Source organism: Silene latifolia, chromosome Y (assembly GCF_048544455.1).
Source record: "Silene latifolia isolate original U9 population chromosome Y, ASM4854445v1, whole genome shotgun sequence".
NCBI lineage: Eukaryota > Viridiplantae > Streptophyta > Magnoliopsida > Caryophyllales > Caryophyllaceae > Silene > Silene latifolia.
In genome coordinates, this window is record NC_133538.1 from 287247277 (window position 1) to 287274084 (window position 26808).

General features: G+C 36.4%; 1 long non-coding RNA gene across 1 annotated transcript; it reads right to left on the minus strand.

Annotated features, from left to right (window-relative positions):
• Positions 1-23963: 23963 nt before the first annotated feature.
• On the minus strand, positions 23964-26586 carry LOC141633994 (uncharacterized). The gene is made up of 2 exons (XR_012538742.1): positions 26435-26586; positions 23964-26033 (listed from the first exon to the last, which is right to left on the minus strand). It is a non-coding gene; the product is annotated as an uncharacterized LOC141633994 (long non-coding RNA).
• Positions 26587-26808: the final 222 nt, after the last annotated feature.

The following is a 26808-nucleotide window of genomic DNA, read 5'->3' on the forward strand; positions in this document are numbered from 1 at the left end:
AACGAGAACATCCTGTTTCATGCTCCCACTGAACTTCATGTCCTTCTCGGTCTGTACGAGGAGGGAGTGTAGTTCATGGGGAGTTTTCTTCAAATCATTCATATAGTAATTCGCTCTAAATTGCGAATAACCATCGTGGAGTGAGTGAAGTATGCGGTCAATAACAATGTTCTCTCTGATCTTACAATCAAAGGTCTCCGACTTCTCGACATTCTCAATCATGTCGAGAATGTGTGGGCTAACTGGTTGGCCCTTTTCGGAGTCTCGCATCAAAGAAGCGAGTGGTAAGCTCATAGGTCACGATTCTCGGTACTTTTGAGAATTCCCTAGTGAGTGTAGTGAAAATCTTGTTTGCACTTTGAGCTATGAAGCGTTTCTGCAAATTGGATTCCATTGCAAAAATAAGTACGTTCTTTACCGCACCTGCTTCCATGGCGAAATCGTTATACTTGTCGATTTCGTTAATTTCAGCCGTGGGGCCTGGGTTTGGTGGGATGGGCTCAATCAGATATTTGAGCTTCCCATCGCAATGGCAAGCATTCCGTAATGCCGCCTCCCGGTCCGTGAAGTTTGATCCATCATTCTTGATCGAGTAGACCGATTCATCCGATCCATGAAGATCCGAAGCCGGACTCACGGTCCAATGTGACACTTGGCATTGGGTCGTCCTCACGGCCAGCCATTATGTTATTAGCAGTTTAAATGTTCGTGTTCTACACTGAAAAAGGAAGAAAAACAAAACGAAATAAGCAACTCATCGAGGTGATTTAAGTCTATTTTAAAATTTATTTTAAACATGTAGACTCTCGCACTTGCATAATTGATCTCCCTCAAGAATGATACAAGTGATTCCAAGACTCAATTTCTGTAAATTGATAAGCCAACTGTTTAGCTAATTCTTCCGGAAGAACTCTTGGTCGATAGATTTCCGTAAATCCTATCTATAGTCCACCACAGTCACAGGATCGTACGAGTGACCATAGTGTTGAGATAAAATAGGTCAATCGGTTCCAACTTACCCGACGTAGAAGGGGTCATATTATGCCTACCGACGAAGAAGGGACTCATTGGAGTTTGACCTAAAAAGTCCGTTCTCAATTTTTGTTTATACGAGGAAGATCCCATCAACTAAATTATAATTCATATTAAGTGAACGAATAACTAGCGTCTGCGTGAATGAATTAATTTGGGTGATGGCTTATAAAAATCGTGTGACATACGAATGTCAAAGAAAACTAACTCGTGACCTCTAAATGTGTCAGTTTTCATGCATTTATTAGGTGGTTTGGTTTTAGGCGGAATATGATGCATACTATCGTTACGAAAAATAAATAAATGAATGCAATACGTAAATAAAAAATTCCTAGTGTGGCCTATCCTAATAAAAAGAACAAAATACAACTTTGGAATCCACCGTTGGACCCAAGATGCTTGTCTTGATGTTCCATCTTGATCCATGTAGCGGGAGTGAGCATCTGGTCTCCGTCTTTGGTCTTCTCAAAAATTACAATTAAAATTACAAAATATAAACCTAATTACATTCTAATTAAAAACTGTAATTACAAGTGAAAAATCCAAAACGGAGATACGAGATCTCAAAATACAACCAAGACCGTGTTCCATCATAACGGTAACACGTTCTACTAAGGCCACACTAAGTTACAACCGTTTGCAAAAATTAAATACGTAATAAAAAAAAGCATTCACGGCATTCAAAATAAACGATAAATAAAAATGCATCAACTAAAAACAAATTCATTCGTGACATAATTCCGTAATTATGTTAAATTTATCCAAACCACCTTTTAATGATTAAAATTCATGTGATAAAACCGCTTCTATCATTTAATTTTAATCCATTACAATCCGTTACTTTAAATACGCTTTAAAATAACTTAATGGTACGTGTGTGAACCGTTTCACAATCATAGCGAGTGTACAATATCCGTATAATGTACATTTTGTAGCCAAAAGAAAATTTAAAGCAAAAGGAATAAATTTTCAAAGCTGTCAAAACGGAAATCCCTCGATCCAGGGACACAAGTGCTCGATCGAGGAACAAAAGAGCTCGATCGACTGAACTGCAAGTCGATCGAGAAGGTTGCCAAACAGAAAGTGCTCGATCGACTAAACTGGTGGTCGATCGAGTACCTTTATCAGCAAAACTAATCGATCGAGTACGAGGACAACTCGATCGAGCAGTAGGGTTAAGAAAGGGGTCGATCGAGTACAACAGGGACTCGATCGAGTAAAAACTAGACATAAAACTACTCGATCGATTAAAAACGTGGTCGATCGAGTGCAAAAGTCTCTGAAAACTTAAAACCCTCGTGAAAACAGTTTTGATGAAATAAAGCATTCGCAAAATTGATCAAAAACACATCAAAACAATTTTATAATTTGCCAAGACATGACATATTGTTATAATTTCCGTATAAAACAACAATATGTAAAAACAAATCGAAAACAAAAGATCAGCCGTGTGTAAACATGACACGGTTTACAAAAAAAAACAGAAAACAACTGAAATAAAATTCCAGCCGCACGGTTTTCAAGACAAAACATGATCGTCTCAAAACGTTTTATGAAAAACACATAGAAAATTTACGTGGCCTCGCTCTGATACCACTTGTGGGTTAATATCCGTATAATACCCTTTAAATTTAGGACTATAACGTAAATTTAAACATGTGATTATTGTCATAAAACATAAATACAATAGAAACGATAAGGAACAAGAAATCAACCTCGGGTCCTTTGATGCACGGCGTAAAGATCAGAAATCAAACGAGATTCCCTCCTAATTGTTGCACCCAAGATTTATCCGAGATATGCCCTTGTGCTAGAAGGTGTTCTCCGATTGCCTTGCAATATTGGGAGAACTTGTTGTGAGGTTTTCGAGATGTGAGATCTGAGTTTCAGAGAGAAAGTGTCTCCAAAACCCTAGTTTTCTGTAAAAATGAATTGTCTAGGTCACAAAAGGAGAGGAGCTCTCCTTTTGTGTGTTTCGGCCAAACCGAGAGCCCTCATGGGGAAGTGGGCTTCCACTTCCTCTTACTTTTAGCTCGAGGTCCAGTTCGCCAAATGCTAAAATGTATATGACGGGTTTGTATTATAAACTGTCATCGGTTATCGGTTATTAATACATCGACTAATAATACGGATTAGTTGAAGTATTAATACATGTCCGACAAAGACAATATTGTATAATTAATATTCAATATACATTAATTAAATATAAATCGCTTATATTTAATTTTACGAATTAACTGGTTAATTCGCCTTAGCCCATGATATTTAATCCGTATTAAATATAATATCTCAACATCATATTTTGACTAATTACTAGTCAAATAACTCGGACTAACTGGTTAGTCAAATTTGGCATCTACATGACTGTATTTTCATACTGTCACATCTCTCGAACGTATCCTATAGGTGTGACTTTTAGGGACCAGTTGATCACCGTCATCTGTATGACAATAACGTCAAACTTATCTAGCAAGCCAACCGTTATTGATAAACGTGGATCAACTGATAATAATACCAAAAGTATGCCCTTTGATCCTTTTAGAGGTTTATAAGTCCTTGCACTAACTGTTAAGGACACCAACCCCAACAATGTTTGTGATTAATGATGCGATTAATCACCCGGTTAAGGCTTTCATTTGGCATCTTAAGAACTTTGGAATCCCATGCTTTCCCCTTGACTTTTGACTTGTAATTTGGGCTTGACTTGGATATTTGATCACAATTGCATTTTGCTAATTAATCCAACAAATTCTCATGCTAAAACCCATGCAACTTGAAGTACAAAGTCCATTGTTTGCTCTCACTTAGCCATGCTTCTAGTATTTGCATAATTTGTAGTATCTTAGCTCATTTTCCTACAAAACACACGTGAACACACAATTGCACTAGAAACACAATATTAGCCTAAAACACTTTGATAAGTGCTAAATGATATGTAAAATCAAACTAATATAAGGGGTTAAAAATGTATAAAATATGCACTTATCAAACTCCCCCAAGCTAAGTCCTTGCTTGTCCTCAAGCAAGATCATCCCAACATTGCAAATCCCAAGTAGCTAACAAGTAATTGATTCAAATCCCGAAACAACATGATCATAAGGATAAGCAAAATCATGGATGAGATTTACATGGCGGCGTAGCATGGAAAACTTGAAATGAACCTTTAAGCTCTTGCATGATCTTTCGACTTATGGACTCTCACGGTGTACTCAAACTCTTTTATATGTGAAAGGACAATTTTGTGAATAAACACTCAACTACCTCGACTTATAACAATGTGCCCGCAATCTAATATGGTAAACATGTCAAAACCAGTAAGCCAAAACAATCAAATGCAAGCATGATAAGGAAGTCAAATGAGTAGGAAGAAAGCAATATGTGACGGGTAAGAAGGGGGAACAAATGAATTATGGTAATGTGGAGCTAAGTCAAGCTAGCAACTACCAAATTGTAAAGGTGCTCAATCCCAATTCCAACCCAATTTTGCAATTCAAATCATGATAAAATCCTCCAAAATATAGGGATAATGCTTGAGAATTTCTCACATCTTTTCTTCTTCTCTTTTCTTTTCTTTTCAATGCATACTTCTTCTTTCATTTTCATGCTTTTTCTCATTCATTCATTTTTTTCCATCTTCATTTTTTTCATTTTTCTTTCATTTTCCAATTTCATCACTTCAACTTTTTTCATTTTTTTCCTCTTCTTTTTCCTTTCTTGAGCATTAAGACCAAGCTCACATGATATTCAAACTTTGAAACAAATCCCAATTGAGCACCCAAACAAGACCAAACAAGCTACTAGCTCAGCAAGGTAGGCAAGTTATAATGTAGCTAGGGAAAATTTGTTTGTGAAGGCGTCAAGAAGGCAATTATATTCATGTGAATGGCTCCAAAATGCTATAACAAATGAATGCATGCTTACCAAGAGATGACATGAGAACCATACTTGTGCGTTTTGATGAAATACACATTATAAGGAGACACCTACACTCACCTAAGAGAGACCGGATATGGATGCGTCGGTCTAAAGAGGTTCTACCTTACCATTTTTATAGCTCACCACAAGTCAAGATCAAGCCTATTCGGTTCATTCTCCATCTCCCACCTACTATGTCAAGACATCCCCATGCATGCTATATCCCGTCAAACATAGTGAATCAAAAGCTATCAAGCCAAAAATGGGACAAACAAGAGGGCATAAGTAGGACAAGCAAAGAATTAGAGCAAAAACAACACAAATTTTTCAAAAATTCTCACTAAATCTACACTAACTAAAAGCAAACCAACACAAATTTTGAAAATTGTTGATTTTTTCAATTTATTTGAAAGCAATAAAACAACTAGACACACAAACTCCCTCCCCCAAGCTAGAACATCACATTGTCCTCAATGTATAAAACGGGGTTGACCACAAAAGAAAGACAAGTAAAGCCAACAAGGGGAGATGGAAATGACACATGCGGAAAATAAAGAAAATAAATGCATACTAATTTTTAGAAGCCTCCCCCAAGCTAGCTTGAGAAGGGGCTTGGGAAGAAAGGACTTTTGTTTCTTAAAAAGCTCGTCAAAGCCCTTAGAAGTCTATCATATATCTGCGCATGAGCTATATGAAAACATATGTAAGCAATTGACAATATATATGCATAATAGATCAAAGTTAGAGATTTGTAAATCTCATCAATGCTCATATGTAAGACTTCAAACAATACCACCCAATCACCCCTCTCATCAGCAAGAGATGGAGAATCATGTTTAAGACCATAAAATAAATCGTTAGTGTACAAAATATCATTCTTAATGGTCTCAAATGGGTGATAAGAAGAATCTAGGAGGTAGGACTCATCAATAATGGGAGGCGTATCCCATTCATTTTCTAAATTAATATCGCTAAGTCCTTTATCTACCTCGGTTGGATCAACATTATCTTCTACAAATGAATCGTCAAGGGAGTCAAAAGACTTGGGAGAAACTTCATGAGAATCACAATGAAACTCGACAAATTCATTTGTGGGAGATAACTCATCTACAACAAGGGGTTCAATGTCATCAATATGAGTCTCTGCATCTTCTATTTGAATGACACTAGGGGGGATTTTAAAAGATAAAATCGGACCATCATCATCATCATCCAATAGGTCAAAATCGATAGTAGAAAAAGACTCACAATGGGGAGGTAGAAAAGCAAAATGAGAGAAGATAGGCTCACGTCGTCTCGGTTTCTCTTGAGAATTTTTTCCCAAACGAGCCTGTAAAACTTTAAGCTACTCTTCGATGCACCAATAATGGAATTGGCGTGCTAATTCCCGACATTCGGAAGCCATGAAATTTAAGAAATTCCAAAGTTCCGGCCCAATCATGTAGTAGAGATTCCCATTACTTAATTTTAGAGCCAATCCACGGGTCTCGGAATCCATGCCGCCAAGCACAAAATGACCCAAGTAATCCCCATCAAGGACATGTCCAAGGGAGATGAGACTATCGCAAAAGTAGTAGAATCGGTCAAGATAGTCAGGAAAAGGCTCATCTTTGAGTTGTGGGGTGAATTTGTAACTCATTATGAAAGGCCAATAGCTTTATCACCTACAAAAATAGGCACTAAAACTACAAGAAAACGGTGAGATGAATCTCAAGGAACAAGTGTTCCCCGAGACCAAATAAAACAAGATAAAATTCAACAACTAAATAACAAACAAAACCGTGCTCCCCGGCAACGGCGCCAAAATTTGATAGGCTATCGCACACCTATGCAAAAATACCCTTTGGTACAACAAATGAATGTAGTATTTAAGGGGTCGAATTCCACAGAGAGCTCGGTGGTTATTATTTAGTTGTTATGAAATGAGTTTTATCTTAATAGAAAATGGTTGGTGGGATTGAGTTGATTTATAAATAATGATGCAAAAACTGTGAATAAAACAATATATGAAAATATGCAAAAACAATATGATTAAAAGATTGTCTAGGGAAATCGGGTCACACATGCAAATTTATAAATGTATCATGTTAAACTCGGATTAGGTAACGTTAACTAATTGTTTAGGTCATTAGACACCCACCTCTCGGCATTAGTGTCCCAACCATAGAACAGGTCCTAGAGAAACTCTCGTCCATGACTAGGTCGTCCTACTACACATGCTTAGTCTAATTCAATTCCGTGCCTCTCGACTTATAGAATGAATGAACAAACTTAATCTATGAATAAGGCCTTCAAACGTAGATTAAACATTATGGTGCAAACATGTGTTAGAAACAACTTTACAATATTAACTTATCCTTATTTTGACATTTACATATTACTTAATCATGCATTGCCTCCTTTATTCCCTAGACAAAGGAAATTACTCTAACATGTTGGAGTTGTAAACTAAACTAATGTTAATTAGAATGATATATAACATAGTACAAATAAGAAATAGAATTACCTTGAAGTAGGAAATGGAAATGAAGATCAAATGCAAATGGAAATAACTTGAAATGAAGCTTGAATATAACTTGAACTTGATAATAGAAATGTTGTAACAAACTAACATAAACTAAAACTAAACTAAACTAAACTACCTACTAATATTTAGAGAGAATTTAGGAAGAAAAATATATGTAAGAGTGTGTAAGAGGTGTCCCCAAGTCGTCCCTAGAGGCTTCTATTTATAGGAGATCATAAGGGAAACGTATGCATTTGACGGAGCATTGAACACACCCGTGGACTGTTCAACCCCGATCGGGGCTGCCAACCCCGATCGGGGTCGTGTGTTTCTTGCTTGTTTGTCTTAATTCTCCACTTAATTGCAAATGGCATCCAATGTTTGTGATTAATGATGCGATTAATCACCCGGTTAAGGCTTTCATTTGGCATTTTAAGAACTTTGGAATCCCATGCTTTCCCCTTGACTTTTGACTTGTAATTTGGGCTTGACTTGGATATTTGATCACAATTGCATTTTGCTAATTAATCCAACAAATTCTCATGCTAAAACCCATGCAACTTGAAGTACAAAGTCCATTGTTTGCTCTCACTTAGCCATGCTTCTAGTATTTTCATAATTTGTAGTATCTTAGCTCATTTTCCTACAAAACACACGTGAACACACAATTGCACTAGAAACACAATATTAGCCTAAAACACTTTGATAAGTGATAAATGATATGTAAAATCAAACTAATATAAGGGGTTAAAAATGTATAAAATATGCACTTATCACAAACAAATTTTATAACAAAAACTACCTCCAACTATATTGTAAAGATTCAATCATATCGTAATGAAAGTGAACTTGTGATACCATATCACTCTCTTTTGGTGCAAATAAAAGTCATCACTTTATTGTTCCCCATTTTAACAAAATACTAATACTTTGGTTTCTATACTTCGTAAGAAGAATCCAGTGAACTTATTCAAATAATTTCTCTTCTTACTTCATTAAGTGGATACCAAGTATCTACCTAATTCGTCGGTAAAAGAGAAGAAGTAATAATGACCTTCTTAGATTGAAAATATATTTGACCATACACATTGAAGTGTAATTTAGTGAACAACTTATTCTATTCGCTATACTTTTCAAGAAAAGTCACGAAACATCTTGCTTTGAATACAAGATTTGCACATTTCATGAGATTCACAATCAAATGGTGTGGGATACTAGTCAAAACTAGTTTTAATACGACTTTCAATCAAGAAATGAGAAATAATTTGGGATCACCAACTTGAGTCTTATATAATATATATGACATTTATTTTTAGTTTGAATATAATTACCTTAATTTGTATGGTCTCACCATAAACTTAATCGTGGTATGTTAGGGCACAACGCTTGTTTTAATTGCATAATTGAGAAACCCTTTGCGTTTTATACAAAAACTTGAATTATATTCTTATTTAGAGTTGTTGTACATCATTAAAATTATTGAGGTACATTTCTAAATACAAAACGAAAATGAGTACACTATAACACTTATATGTCCATGGATGAAATGGCAACTACCCTAGTTCCATTCATGTAAATTTCTGAATTTATTCTTGCTAGTCGTCAAACGATAATGCCAAATTTCATGACGAAATCCACAAATTTGAATTAAATACTTATGATGTGGTAATTGGCAGGAATGCAATGTCAATGTCATAGATATTCAAGAAGGAATATGTTGGAGTCACACGACCAACTTCCTAGATCTTTACTTATTTGGGGTTTGTATCTATTTTAGTGCCTAACACCTTCTCTTTCGAGCCTAGTTCTATCCTTAAAAGTTAAGATAGGTACTTACTTTTTATCGCTCCCACTGACTTCAAGAATTTATACTTGATGAAGACTTATCTTCATATAAATTCCTAGTTAATCCTTCACAAGGATGAACTCTATTGTGGTATTTGGTTAACCAAAATTTCTAACAAATTAATTTACCAATTTAACATTGTCATGTTCTTAAGAACTTAAGTGCCTGATGACAAGTGTTTAGGTTGAGCAATAAGACTTTTGAACCACGGATGTATAGAAGATATAATCAAAACATATTTTGACTAATCATTACCCTAGTCATATTTCTTCACAAGAAATCATACATAGGTATGTTAGAATTTTAAGATGCTAATCTTATATTTGCATAGGACAATTCCTATCGAGTTCTATGGAATAGAATGATTCCTATGGAGCTAGTCCACAACTTATGATACGGTTCATTTTAGAAAGAGATTCTTTGTCGTTAGCAATAGTGGTTTAGCGGAGACTTGTGTTGTAATACTCCGTATTTTGATAATAATTTATGGAAGTAATTTATGTAATTTAATAATTGATTAAATGACATTTCTAATAATGAATACAAGTAATACGTTAATTAAATAATAAATTAAGTGTACATGTCGGGAATTGGGTTTAGCTAATATAATATGGGTCGTGTGCTATTGTTTATTGGACCGAAACTTATTAAGTTGGTATGAGTATAATCGGGATTGGTATCGGGAATTGATAATAATATAATATGAGAATAATAATATATAAAGGTAATAATAATTATATGATAATAATAATAATAATATAATTTATAATGGTAATTCCTATAATAATTAGAATAAGGTAATTATAATAAGTTTCCTAATTGACCTCACATACTCTTTAATCTTACACTATAAATACCATAATAAATTTGAAAATAACTCATAAAATAAGAAAGAAGAAATCTAAAGGAATTAAGGAAGAGAAAAGCAAAGGAATTAATTTTATTATCGCCTCAAGGTAATTCTTTAAGACCGTCTTATGTATATACTTTGAGATATTATAACTTGTAAACTAGACCACCGTAGGACAGGCCGTGACCATCGTTGTGATCGTGGCCCAACAGAGATCTAATTTGACTCCCGTGGACCACCTTAGACAGGCGGGGAAGGGGGTGTTCGAAGGGGTTTTGGTGGGTGGTTATATGGTTGTTGATTTCGCATAAAACACGCGTTAAACCCTTTGCTGTGACTCGAACAGACTCGGGTCTGGGTTGGTTGGGTTCGTGGGGGTTAGGCGGTTCTAGTGGTTGTAGTAGGCTGATCTGGGGTGGTTGTTTGTGGCGGTGGTGGCCGGAATAACGCGAAAACAGGGGTTCGTTTGTTCTCTTGTAACCGTCTAAAACCGAATATTGTGGCCTGTGTAGTGGTGTGTCGAGGGGTGAGGGGATAACCCATGGAACCTCCTTGAGTCATTGGCGACGATGGTGGTGGCCATAGGGTGGCTGTGGTGATGATAGAGGGTGGAGTTGTTGTTGTGTCGATAGTGTTGATGTTGTGATGGTGTCGTGGTGGCGTTGTTAGGGCAGGGCTCTGGTGGTCGTGTGGGGATGTGTCGCCGGTGTCAGGAGAGTGGTTGGTCGGCAGGTGATAACCACTGGTGGCCGTGAGGGTGGTTAAGTGTGAAGTTGTTTGTGTCGGGTTTTCGGCAACTGTTTAGGGCGTGTGATTGAGGGTTGCAGGGGGCGGTTTAGCTGGTGGTAGGAGGATGTCGAAGTTCGTCGTAGTGCAGGCAATAAGAGGCAGACGATGGTGGTGTCATTGGTGGTTGGTAGTGTCGGGAGAAGGCGGTTAAAGGATGGGTGTTGGACGCGGTTTTGTCGTGTATAATAAGTGTGAATGTGGGTTTGTTTTCACGTGGTTTGTCATTGGTAGTTTGGGTTGTTTCACGTGTTTGGGTATTTGGTTACTTGGTTGACTTATTTGCTTTAAGACGGGTTTTTAGGTAATAATAATTTAAGCGGAAAATAATTAATATAATAATTAAATTACAATTGAATAATTAATATAATGAATTGAATAATTAATAATTAAAGTATTATAATATTTTGTATAGGTGACGGAATTGGTGGAACGGATTTACTGAAGAATAATATTTCTAATTGATTGCTTTAATTGCTTGGATTGCATAATTGGAGTGCTTGCTTTCGAGGTAGGGATAAATCCTACTCAACTTTTACTCGATAATGTTTGTTGGATGATATATATTAAAGTGAATTGATCATATGAGAATTGTGTTGGTTGATATCGTTGAAATTGTTGGAGGGCAGAATTATATTGTAGATGTTGGTTGGATTAGTTATGATGGAGTTACTGTTATTGCATCGGTTATTCAGTTTAATACTGGCAGACATCCCTTCGTGGTGATGTAAATTATTATGGAGGTTATATTGGCAGACGTCATGTAAGAGCCTTCGGGTGACGTATTTCAGATTTATTCTGGCAGACGATATTTTATCGTATTTACTCGAGGCAGCCCAGTTGGTCCGCAGCCATCCGGTGGATATTTAATCAACTATATGTTGAGGCAGACATTACCTTTTGGTAATGTAGTGTGTGTTTACTCACCTTCGGGTTGAGGCTGCCCCGGCCAGGGATTGGCGGGATGATTAGTGTAATGAGTAAGTAAAAGCAAGGAATACGTTGTCAGGGGGTTATGCAATGAAAAAGGAAATTGAATTATTTATCGCATGTTTTTGTTGTTAGTATTTATTCCTACTCAACCTCGCGGTTGACTGTGTATTCGTGAACACCTGCGGTGAACCGTTTTATGGGGAGCAGATTTGACAGGTACTAAAGATTAGCTGACTTGGGAGCATTGGGATGAGAGCTCGACATGGACCATAGTTGAAGTCTAGATCACATAGATTAATTATATCACGTTATTTATTTCCGCTGCGAGTTGTAAATATTTTATATTAAGTTTTAAGTTGGATTAAGTTGTAATAAACATGTATTCACTAAAGTTTTAATTTAAAGTACTATGGTATTGTTGTACTTTGTTATTCACTACCTCGGGAAACCGAGATGGTAACAGTCCGATTTATTTGGGAATGTCTAGCTAAAGGCTCTTGAATAAATTGGGGTGTTACATGTGTTACAATCGAATGATATCGCATATGAGTAGGAGTAATGAAATAGAACAACATTAAAAACAACGAAATAGTGGGAAAAAACAACATTCATCGTAATATATAAAACATTTTAAGTATGTTTTAGCATTTATATAATGACCTCCACCCAATTATATAAACGATTCCAAGACCCAAAAATTCATAATAATCTTGGATGTGAGCCTACGGACCCTCTACACCTCTTGCTAATATAATCTTGGTGGGTTAACCCTTTTAACCGATTCTACAATCAGAACTCTCGGTCGATGAATTTACGCTAAGTTCATCTTTAGCCCGAACCTATTAGGCCAACGGTCCCACTAATACTTTCGTTGAGATCAACCAAATTTTGAAATCTAATAACTATTTATTACCCCACTTACCCAACGTCAAAGAAAGCACCCCGGTATAATATTTCAATACCGTATTGTACCCCTAATGAAATTGGGATTCATGGGTTCCTACTATTTGGTAAGGCTAAGTCTCAATCTTTTAAAATGAAGGTCTTTTCAATTTATTATCTATCAAATTTAAGTGAACTAAATTTTCGAACTAACGATAATTATAATTGACACGGTCGAATACTCGATATGATATGCATGTATTGTTTATGGCGATTTGGCAATGCATGCAACATATAATAAAAAATGCAAAAGCAATAAATAAACTTCTTAGTATGACCTTCCTAAAATAGAAAATCAAATAATCTATTACAAATTCGAAAACCAACTTCATTGGTCTCTTGAACTTCAAGTGGCACGCTTCCCAAGGTAACACCGTCTTGATCGAAACGCCTTTTCGATTGGCACCGTCTTGAAGGAACTCCGGAATTACAAATAATAATAAAATACATAGCTATTCCTATCATACATTTGTAATATGAAAAACTAGTAAAAATAAAAGTGATACGAGATCACATTAAAATTACACCCGAATCGGTAATCCCTTACATTACGGATAATACCGATTAAAACTAAGGCCATACTAAGATAAATTACATAATTTAAAATTATATAAATAAAATATGACATTCATCAATGAAATATGCAGCAGTATTATATGATCTAACATGCCAAATTAAGTGTCAAATCGCCCTATTTAAACCTTATATCGTATATAATCCGGTTTTATGGAAACGCGTGATAATAACTTATTAAAATCACAAATCAATACTTAAATTAAATTTAAGCTCAAGTTAATTACCCTAACTCTCTTAGGACTCAAAAATTAGTCTTTACTCAATTTTTGACAATAATTCAACTTGGTTTTGTATTATTGCTTATTAAACTTCTTTTAACCATAACAATTATGAAATAATTCCCAATAAGTCATAAAAATTTTGGAAAAATTCGAAATCACATTTTTGCAAATACTGGAATATTACCAATATTCTAAAAACTCAATAAAATTTGCCCACAAAATATTTATAATTTACTTTATTAATAAATCGTAAAAATCATCACTTTTACCATTTAATTCCAAATTAAACATAAAAATTATGGAAAAATCAAAATCAAAATTTTGAAAATTCTTAAATAATTTCCAGAACCTATAAATGGCAATATTTCAACCAAAAATTTCGAATTAATTTTTATGACTAATAAAGTTGCCCATTTATCGATTTTATCACATAAAAATCAATAAACATACCAAATCAAACAAAATTAATCATGCAACTTTAGATTTTATGTTCATATCATATATACAATATTAGGGAAAAATTTCATGCCATAAAATTCATTTTAGCTATTTTTGCTAAAAATAGTCACTATTTATATCATTTTAACCATGAAAATTATAAATCATGCATAATAAATCACATTTATCTCAAATTTTACATACAATCTGTAAAATATGCATGTGACATCATATTAAAATTTCATGGCCTGTTTCAAAGTTTAACTATTTTTAGTCATTTAACCTCCATTTATACCATTTTTATCACATAAAAATCATAAAGCATGCAATATTAATCACATTAATACTAAATTTTATATACAATACATAAAATATGCATGTGATTTCATACTAAAAAATCACGTCCAGTAGTGAAGTTTAACTATTTTTAGTAAATAAAAGTTCATTTTACTCATAAAAATGTAATTATTTCACTAAAAATCATTAAAATTAGCAATAATCATCCATAAATCATCAATATGACCTAAAAAAATTTTAGAACCATAATATATTACATGCAAAATTTTTCGTGATTTATCCTTATAAATCACAAAATATCTAGTTTTAATTAAGTTACATTTAACTCGGAAAAACCAAACCGATTACGCATGCAACACCAAAGCTCTTGATGCCAATTGTTGGGTTCATATACCCCTATTAGACACATCTAATTCATTTTATAAATTACCCATAATTTATATTTATGTGGATGTAGTGCATGTATAACAAAATAATGAAATAAGGAAGAAAATCGAGTTTCCTTACACTGTAAATGTACCGAATTTTGGGCACAAGGAAGGTCTCCTACCTTCACTTGTTCTTGAGCTTAATATGATAGGATGATTTTCCAAAATCTTCAAGTTCTAAGTGTAGGAACACTCCAATCGGTTGCACCCAAGATTATCCCGAATACTACTACTATTACTAACTAGATAATATGTATTAGTCTCCTTAAATATTAATTCTAATATTATTATTATTACTACTCTAGTAATATAATTGCATTATTAGAATTTTTGAACAAGTTTTTGGCATAAAAACCATTTTTTATGAGAGAAAGAGAATAAGAGAGATTTTTCTTGTTCAAAACATATGAATAAGAATGAGAGAAAAATTGAGAACAACTTCTCCTATTATGAGTAGGTGACCGGTTTTCAAAGCTTGGGAAGAGCAATTTGTGTTTTCAATTTTTATTTTGTCTTCACAAGAAAACTAGGGTAGGTTCTAGGTTGTAGGGTATAATTATGTCTCACATAAATAAGTACAACCACCATCTCCCATAAACCCTCACCCAACCGGTTTTCCCATATAAAATGGACTCCATTTTAACTTTGTAATTTGTCATTTGTAATATGTTGTGACATGTGACATGTAACATGTCATTAGTAATATAAATGCATATTTAACTAATTAAATATCATTATATATTAAATAAATTACATTTAACAAATTGACAAGTAATTCACAATTACATGTATATAAAATGGGTCACATTAAGTCTAGTTAATATAATCTACAACATTTTGTAATTATAACTAACTAATTACTCTTATCTCAAATGTTTCATGAACATTAACCAATTTTAGTAATATAACATTTTATTTACTAAAATAAATCTTATTTAATCCTGTTACAATAAGATATAAAATTCTAACTTATAAATAAATTTGTTCAATTTAAGGATTTAATTAATCCGTATCAATATACGATTAATTAACTTTACAGTTTGGGAATCGTCCTATAGGTGTGACCTTAAGGATCAACTGATCACCATCGTCAAACGACAGTAATGTCAAACTCTAGTTAGCCAATCATTACCAATTAATGTTGATCAGTTGACTATATAATTGAATCATCCCTTTTGTATTCTTGTTATGAGATTTAATATGTGATCGCACTATTGTTGAGGACACATACTCCAACATGAACAATGTTACATATCCCGCTAAACAATATCACAAATTCGGGAAAACAATATCACACAGGTGACTGAACAATTTTATATATCCCGCTAAACAATATCACATATTCTGTAAAACAATATCACAAATGATGTAAGGCACAAAATGAGACTGTATGCATATCACACCCATCAGCTTTTACTAAATTAGACAATTCATATCACAACAATCATATTTTTGTAAGAATATCAATATCACAACTTAATCTTAGGGCAAACAAAACCGTAAAACATGAAAGAAGAATTAAGATGCACACAAATAATTTTTAGGTACAAAAATTATAAGAACCGCAGTAAGATAACTAATAATTATGAATATTTGTACGAAAAAGAAAAGAACATGTGATTTAAAGCTAAAAGTACAAAATAAAGAGAACATAAAGCTGAAATTAAGAACAATAACATACCTGACAACGGGATTAATATGAGAATTTATGAAAAGTAGAAGAATAAGCTGAGATTGAGCTGAAAACTTAGAAATCCAAAAAAAACGTAGCGAATTTAGGGAAAACACAAATTAAACTGAATATAACAATAATACAAGATGAAAATTGAAAGTATAGAAAGAAAAGTAGAAGAAATCCAGTAAGATGACTACTAAATCGAAACATAGGAACGAAAAAACGAAAAATAATGTGATTTAAAGCAAAAATTACAAATTAAAGAGAACATAAAAGATGAAATTAACAACAATAACGTACCTGATAACATGAATATGATTGAAATAGTATGATAATTGATAAGACTAGAAGAATAAGCTGATATCAAGCTGTAAAAGAAGAAATCACGCCTAAATTCTAGGGTTTCCGCGCTCAACAATGGAAGATCAAGTTACAGTAGAGAGAAGTTAGAGGAAGAAGGAGATTCATAAGAGAATGACGATTTTCACTGAGAAAAAAGGGGGTTATATAGTCGCGCGGTGAAATGAATAATTTGCCCTTAATGATCCGTGCTCAATAATGGACGTTGGATCTCTTAGATCTAACGGATGGTATTAATCCTCAATCCTCAATTATATGACTCATACTTACATGATCCCAATCCTACACACACACACACACACACACACACACACACACACACACACACACACACACACACACACACAATATAAGATAGTCAATATGAATAAGTATATGTAATTCCACAGAATTCTGGTCACATTACACTCGGTCGAGTAGGCTGTACTCGGCCGAGTGGGTCGTTGAGTGCCTTTAGACAGGCTACTTGTGACACCCTCATTTTTAGCATTAAATAAACACGTAAATTCTACAGAAAAACTGACAGGATATGTTTGTAATTGGTTCAACTAGATAAAACCTGTAATTTTTAAAACTTTTCTAAACCATTCACAAACATTCCCAAATGAAGAGTGCCAAAACCTGCAAAAACTAATAAACTAATTTACATAACAATACTAAGTCGTGAGAATAAAGTGATACAAACCAAAGTAAAAGAAGGAGACATATGTCCCTCCAAAATATTAACACAACCATATGTTTAAAGGTTTACTACAAAATATAACCAAACTAAGTCCAAGGTTCTTTTGCTCACTAGCTCGTCTGTGTACCCCATCTAATCATCATCAAGCTGTCAATCGCATTTTATACAAACACGAAAGCCACAATTCAGTGGGGAGTAACTTCGAGTCCTCCCAGCCACGAAATGTCATATTTAATGTAACATGTAATGTAACATGTAAACAACATCATAAATAAACTAATTATCGAATATTCTAACATATGAACACTAAATGACCAAATTAAACTATCATGTGAAACATATAACAAGCGATAATCAAACTTTATCAATTGTAACCGCTTGCATCTCACCTATTACAATTCATAAAATCACCATACAAGAAAGGGCAATATATCAAAGACATGCATAAGTTCTTAGCACCGTCAATAGTCACTCTCAGAACTCGAGTCTATACCACGAGGTAGGGAAGGTAATCGAACCGGTATCTTGGCTCAGGGGTTCTATCAAAACATGGCCAAGACACAACACAACCCTAGTCCTAAATCATGAGACCTAGACATGCGGATACACACCACCGCACCCAAGACCCACAATTTTTTTAAAACAAAGTGAGTAACCTAAGGAGTCCACCAAAGGGTTGGCTAGTACTTAAGCTGACCACTTACCCTCAAAATAAGTAACGAGGTCATGCCCCAACTTGGATATAAACCCACCAAGTCAGGAACACAAAGGCTATTAAGCAGTGAACATATACTCGTCAAAGACTATAAAGACCTATCTATGACAAACACAACAACCTGCAAGAAGTATTCAATACCAATTCCATTTCAAGCAATATTAACAATATTAAAGGTTTCAGGGAATTTAAGGCCGTTTCTACAATATAAGAAACCATTCAATTCAACCAAAAACACATGTGAACTAAAAACATAATAAATGGCCTAAAACAAGAATAAGGCCAATTATCCATTTTTCACAATAATTTGCATTCAACCGAATTTTTACCCGCAACCCCGGTCTGATCTGCGGCGAGTGCGGGTTCAATCGCGGTGACCAATCACACAATTGATCGACATCGATTCAGTCAAAGGGACTAAGGCTCAGTTTTCGGCATAATCATCCAAACATTACAATTATCGCTATAAAATTCATTTTAAGCCTATTCATTACAATTTCATATCATAACCTATCCTAACATGTGCAACTACCAATATAAACATAATTTTACCATCAACCTTATATTTACTACTAACATGATTCATTTCAAATGATTACCCATATGTTACTTATACTAAATATAACATTAATAAACCCGAAACGACGAACAACGCATGAAAAACCGCGAAACAAGCAACGGGCCGACCCGGGCCAACCCAGGGCCTTCCGTGGGCCTGCCGGGCCTGCTAGGCCGCCACCCCCTCTTCTCCGTTTCTCCGTTTTTGTTCATTTTAACATCGTTTTAAGCATCAATTAATCATTCCCATCTCATTTCCATACTAATATGTGAACTTAAACATACAAAAGACATGAATTTAACACATATTTTCATGTGAAATAAACCACTCAAATAACATTCACAAAATCATACAAAAACAAAGAATGTGACATTTAATCGTCGAGTAACTCGAAATATGTTACCTTTAGCAACAAAATGAGCAATTAGCACCTTGAACACCAAACCCTAATATGCAATCTAGCCACTATCTTCAACTATATACGAGTCTCCAAACTCGTCTTCTAAATCTTCACCTAAATAAACAATAAAAACACAATTATAAGCACTAATAATCAAAACCCTAAAAATGGTGGACAAAATAAATTTAGGGCAAATAAATTTAGAACATACTAGGATGTTGGAAATGAAGAGAGGATTCCAAATATGTAATCCTTATGAAATTTGGAGTAGAAACGAGTAAATTACGATGAAAATTAGCTTAGAAAAGTATGAAAATGGTGGTTTATGTTTAGAATGCTTTAGAACATTCAAGGGAGATGAAGTTGGAAAAGAAAAATGTAAAGGAAAGGAGGAGGAAGGGGGGTGCCGTGGAAAGGGAAGGGGAGACGGGTTTTTTTGGCGGAATTTTATTAGTCGGTTTTGGCTCGTTTCGACGATAATTAGAACCGTTTGTCAAACGCAAATTCTGACAACGCCAAAGTTCTTAAACACGAGATTACAAGAAGATTGAGTACTCATATGACCCATTTCCAAAATCGTTTACTCAATTTTCAAAAGAATTGCCATTTTTCCCGATATGCCCTTATTTCGAAATAAAAGGTTTTTACATGGTTTAAACTATTTTTAAACATTTCGAAACTATCAAAATAAATACTTTGCTTCAAAATATAATAGAATTATATTTCATTGAATTATTATTACTTCAAATACATTAATATTAAATTCAACTTGATTAATAAATTACTTTCGCAATATAATAACGGTCCGAAATTACGGGGTGTTACACTACTATTTTGGGTGCACTCGCCCTAGTTGGGAGGAACTCGGTCGAGTAGGGCGTACTCGACTGAGTAACCGCTTTGACGGGTTAATTTCCGTAGATTGATTAGGATGATAAGGGAGTTATATATATTTGTTAAAAACGTCGTTAATCATTTTCTGAAACTTAAAACGTTTCTAATCTCTTCCTTAATCATCCTAATAATATCCTTGCATCTTGTGGATGGAATCTTAAGCATTTGGAGTTCGTAGTTCCGTGTTTTACCGCATTTGTAAGTACTTGTTATCGCTAATTAGTTTAATAGGCTTTGTTTAAGATTGAATTAAACCCTGATCCGAGTAATTAGGGGGAATGGGTTAATTAAGGTTGATCTTGATACTAGAATTTTTGTGTATGTATGTTAGGTGGAGATTTTGTATAGGAGCAATTCTAGCTTGCGTGATTACTGTGTGATTGATTGCGGAATTTCGAATAAGGTAGGGTTTCCCTACTCAGTCTTTGTACGGTTGGTTTAATGTTGAATTATTGTGTGGTTCTTATTGTTGATATTATTGTGGAGATTGGTTGTTTTGGTACTATTGTTGTTAATTGTGAAGCCATTGTCGGGAGATGGTCTCCACTCCCATGTTTTCCCCTTGTGGCTCCCGTCACAAGGGGAATGTGCACATTAATGATCTGGATTGCTGGTTACGATGAGTGGGGCTTAGGTGGCAAGGCTACGGTCTCCTACTGGTGGTGTGGGTAATCTGTTGCGATGGATTACCTGGCAGATCTGGGCTATGGCTCAGATAATGATACTTAGAGGTTGGAGTTATACTGTTACAAGATTGAGATTGGTTGGTTATTATTGTGTTGTTAAAGCATGTTTTATTGTATAGTTGACTGACCCTTTTTCTGTTGTTGGAAAACCTGTGGTGATCCATTGGGGTATGGTGAGTAGATATCTAGTAGGTTGTGTTTGCTTGAGCTCTCGCGAGACGGATGGGATGTCGCTGAGTCTAGTTGTTATCATAGCTTCCGCTGTTAGCTAGTACACTTTGTTTTTATGACAGTTGTATTCACTTTTCAGTTTTGGAGTTTTGTTTTGGAACTTCTAACCTTGTTAAAGTTTACTTTATAATATTAAATGTTTCATTATGGTATCTTTGATATGTACTACCTCGGGCAACCGAGATGGTAGCTGTCCCATTTGTTATGGTAGGCATTAGTAAGGCACCTTGGTAGATGGGGGTGTTAGAAAGTGGTATCAGAGCGACGATTTTGGAACCTAAAACCAATGAACCAAATGAACATATGGTGTCTAAATAAAATGAACCCGGGTAGGAGTTGTTTGGAGCTACCGCAAAGGTTTGGGAGACGTCCTAAAACCGTAATAAGGCCCTCATAACTTCGAGCCGGCCACTACAGGGTATGTCTTGGGGGGATCGATGCATGTTTGTGTTTATATATATTTGTGAAAAGAGTGGATGTGCATGTTGTGGTTGGAGATAGCATGGTATGAATTGGATGAACATGGTGTAGAGTAATTGATGTGAGATAGCAAGGCCTGTTGTATGTTTGATTGTTTACGTTTTGGTCGTATTTGGTTATAGGAATATGTGAATAGCATGTTGGTTTCATTTATATACTTATTGGGAATGTGTTGGGAGTCGTCTTGGCATGATTCGACCGAGTGTGGTAGGTACTTGACCGAGTAGAGGGTACTCGACCGAGTAACCTGGCGCTCGACCGAGTGAGGGTATTTGTGAACTTGGCAGTAGCTACTGGAATATGACCACTCGGCCGAGTAGAGGCAGTACTCGACCGAGTGGGGCGTACTCGACCGAGTACCTAAGGTACTCGATCGATATGCTTTATGTGCATTTTAGATCACCTTCTTAAGTCAGAGTAGTCGGCCGAGTAGTCAGTATACTCGAACGAGTAGTTCGTACTCGACCGAGTACCTCCTTGTACTCGACCGAGTACCTCTTTGGCGAATGTGATATTTGTTTTGAGCCGTAGGCTACGTGCTTATGTTTGTCTTGGTTATTGAAACTCAAAAATGCCGCCAAAGAGATATGTTGCTTATATCCAGGCTTCTGAGATGAGCCTAGATGAAATCTCTAGGATGATCGAGCAGCAAGAGGCGCTCACTGAGGCTCTAAAGAATGTGGGGAAAGGGAAGGAAACAGCGGTGGATGCATCCCGTTGAGCACCGCCATTCCCGCTTTAACCCTCCCACCTTTGAGGGCACATTTGAGCCCAAACTGCTCGACAACTGACACCGGGAAATGGAGAGTGTGTTGGAGGTTGTTCATTGTCCGGAAGATATGAAAGTAGAACAAGCTGCATTCTATCTGAGAGATGATTACGAGCATACTATAGGAACCTTCGTAAACCTGCAATTCCTTGGGCAGTGTTTAAGAAGGCGATAAGGAACCACTTCGTTCTGGAGCATATCCGTAGCAGGTTGAGGGCCGAGTTTGACACTTTTATTATGACTGATAGCATGACCGTGGCTGACTATTATCACAAGTTCAATGAACTGTCGAACTATGCTGAGGACATGCAGTTGAGTCAACTGAGTCTGGCTCTCCACTTTGAGAGAGGACTATCGCTGACGATTATGGAGAAGCTACCAACTCGGGTGATTTCGGATCTAAAGGAAGTCTGTGAGAGAGCGGGGCATGCGGAGCGGTTGGTTGATATGGCCAAGGAGGGTAAGGAAAAGGGAAGTGAGAAGAGGAAAGCTGAGAGTGAGAGGGGGGGCAATCGAGCTACAAGTGTGGTAACCACAACCAGGCTATAACTTATTCTGGAGGGTCTAGCTATAGTGGGGGATCTCGTCTGTGGGGAAGAGGTGGTCGGAGTACGAGTGAAAACTCTACCTTAACCAACGTTATAAATCCCGACTCACGATTCTAAAATAACTGCTAAATCAACGCTACTCGGTCGAGTGTCCCCACAACTCGATCGACTAGGCCTTAATCGGTCGAGTATCTGACATACTCGGCCGAGTAATCTTCACTAGGTTGAGTAACTAGGTCTGGCTTGCAACAAAGCCTATAGTATTGTCTCCCAGAAGGTCCCTTAGACATAGGAGGTCCTCCGCTAGGTCCCCTAAAAAGGCGGGTATTACAATCTCCCCCCTTAAATAGAACTTCGTCCCCGAAGTTCGCCCAACACCATAAATAACGTGAAATAGCAAAATAAGTATCGCCGCGTCAAAAAGTTATACTCATAATTAACCATGTTAAAAGGTTATAACTCATACTCGCTGACAAGCACGTTCTCAACATGACCACTACCATTACAACATAACTATAACTACTAATATAACTGCAACCATACATATACACATACACATCTTTTGTATTCATAACCAAAACAACCAAGACAAAGTCTACCCTCCCTTAAAGGAACTTCATCCCCGAAGTTCACTTCCCTAGCAAACGCTGACAAGTAAAGCAACTAACAATAAGATTAATATATTCATGCAACACTTAAGGACGACAAATGGAGTGATGCATTAAAGTGTGTGCCAAGCGGACCAGTTTGTCATATACATGCATCCTAACGTGTACTGTTGACCACTGATCGCAACAACGGATTAGAATGAACCGCCATTACAGATCTTGGTATATTTACGTATTACTCCCTCCGTCACGGTCATTTGTTGTCCTTTCGTTTTGGCACAAAGACCAAGAAAAGAGGAAATGACCAATTACTAAATGACATGTGGATAAAATTGAGTATGAATGATCAAATTGTTCATCAAATGCAATCCTAAAATAGAAAGGATAACAAATGATTGAGACACCTCAAAATGGAAAAAGACAACAAATGACTGGGACAGAGGGAGTATAAAATTCAAGACTCGGTAAAGGTTTGATTAATGCTATGCAGTTAAATATTAATAAGAAAGTCAAATTAATAACATATGTAAAAAAAAGGGTACACAAAAGTCAATACACACAAAAAAGAACTTAGAGATGATCAATATCAAACATAACCTGTGTAAATAACACGCATCAATCTTATTGGCAAATACTTCACTTTATCCACCTTGTCACCATTCTCACAGTATAAAAGATAGATTATCATGACGCATACATCCACACGAAAAGGCTCAAACGACGTAAAACCAAGCAATTAAAGTTTAATGAAATCACGACACTTACACAAAACAAAATATCACCCATTTCCAGGTCACTCGACCGAGTATAGCTAGACACTCGGTCAAGTAGAAGCTACTCGGTCGAGTGCCTGTCTTACTCGACCGAGTAATCACATATCAGAAAGTTCTCCACAACTCGATGCTCAACAATCGAATCACCACCTGCATAACATGTCTAAATAAAATAGCGTCGACCAAACCCAAGGAGTAGAAAATAGTTTCGGCCTTGTGGTCAATGAAAAGAAGTACGATGTTCCGACACTACTAGTTCAAACCAACCCAACCTGAATTTAGAACAAAATGACTATAAAATTCTCAACATCACTGCCCGTCATCCTCATCATTTCGTTCTTCCGTTCCTGCTCCATCGGCTCCGCTGCTGTGCCAGATGTGCCCACACCTGTATCATCCCCCATCGGCGCGCCACCACCTAGAAACTCCTCCTCTGGCCAAGTTTGACATCCCCAGTTCACTCCCAAAGGTTCAAATAAGCACCCATCATCGAGGCTAATCGTGGTTCCCCAAGCAGCTGGGTCAACTCCATAGTTAGCAAAGACTCCTGTAGTCCTGTATCATCCCCGACTCCCCTCCACCAGCTAGGCTGTACACTTCTGCCCTATGCCCTGAAGGTGTGTCATCTCATATATATTCCGAATGGTCAAGTTATGGTTGAGGCAATATGTGAGCTCCTCTACCTGCATCTGCGGGTCATGAACATAGGGGTATTGTGGGTACTGAGAGTACGGGTTATATGGGCCTGAGGGTACTAGGAGTGCTCCTGAGAAAAGGGTGGTACCAATTTCTCATGGACCTCCAACTCGGGTGGGGTAACGGCACGACCCCTAGCCACTCTAGGTTCTTCCATCTCAATGAGACCTCGGTTAGGAACCAGGTAAGACTGAGGTGGGAGCTCAGGTATCTCACTATCAGGATCCACATTCTCAAAATGATTAGTAGTCCAAAGATTAGCTGCATCCGGCAAAACCATCCACTTTCTACCCTTAAACCTCCAAGCCCACTTATCATAATCCAACTTCCTAAGCCACTTGATGTGGATCAAGTAGTGCCCATCTATCAAAGGTACTTCCTTTGTCAAAGCCTAAAGGTCGGATGTGGGTTCAAAATTAGCTAATTCCACAGCTAATAGGGTCACAATATATTGCACCACAGTTAAGGGACCGATTGCGGATGTATGGCCATTTGGGCTAGGCTAGCACAAAAGTAAAAGGGTTCCTCCCGAAAAGGGTTAAGATAAGAAGCTAACAGCAATACCTCATGTGAGTTATGCTTACTCATATCCTTCTGACCATAGAGCAAACAAGTCATTATGCGAAGGAAGATCCTCAGAGTCACATTATGGACGTCGTTGATTAACATAGCACTAACCCTCGGGGAAGCCCTACCCGTAAACAGAGGCAAGAATCGGGTCGCCTTATTATCAACAGTCACATCATCTAGCTCACCTTCCGACGCTTTCTTCAGTCCCAAATACTCAGCCATCTCATCCACAGTCGCAGTATAAGAATTGTTCAGTAGACAGAAACTAACAACCTCATTCTCCACATCATAATTGTAATAGCTAGGAAATTCGATGGTAAGAAAGGCGTACGACTTCTTGCGAAGCCGATACAACCCAACATTTCCTATTACTTCGAAGATGTGATGGACATCAATCTCAATCCCCAAATCCTCAAGTATGTCCGTATCCACACACCGGTTTGCCTTCATGGAAAGCTCCATAAGATCAAGGAAAGCGGTCTGTTGATTAAAGTCCTCAAACTCAACCATGGGGTACTCCGCGACCATCGGCACTAGTGGCTCTCGGCTGGACAAACCCTGCTCACCAGTCGGTGTTGCTCTCGCTCTCTTGTTGGTCCTTTTTTCTCTCGGCATTGCTGAAAAGACGGTTTACATGAACTCGGTTTCAAAATAAGCAAAACAACTCCTCAACTTTGGTGTATAAAATTACGATTTTAAGACGGATTTTTTAGGGATTAAACTCGCAAGGTTCTTCATTATGGCGGATAATATCAACTTAAATCGAACTTTAAAGACATCGTAAGACGGATTAAAGCAAGAAAGGTCAAATCTTTTGGGGTAACCCTAGAAATTTCGTATTGACCAAATGGGATTTGGGGAAAGAATCAACCATCCCGTTCTCAAGAATTGTAAATAAGACGGGTTTTCATCATAATTAAAACTTGAATGTATGATTCCAAGTCAAAAGTTTCCCAAAATTTCAGATTAAATAGCAACTCAAATGTCCAAAATAGTGTATGAAATCTAGAAACATTACCTTGGAAACTGAAAGAAAGATGAGTAGCAAAGCAAGAATTAATCCGAGGTTTGAGACGGAATAGTACCGGAAAATCACCAAGATTACGATTTATGAGGAATAATTTTAAGAGAAGTAATTTAGTAGGATTGCTTATGCTATAGCTAAAAAAATTAAGAGAAGTGTTTGAGAGAGTGTAATGTAAACATATGTATGTAAAGACCAAAATTATGGTTTAAGGAGTCGTCGGGTGTGTCACGAGTCCACCGCTGTTTTTAGGCGCTCGGTCGAGTTTCGGGCGAACTCGATCGAGTAAGCGCTACTCAGTCGAGTCAACTGGGTACTCGGTCGAGTAAGTGTGACTCGATCGAGTCGCTCCATGTACTCGATCGAGT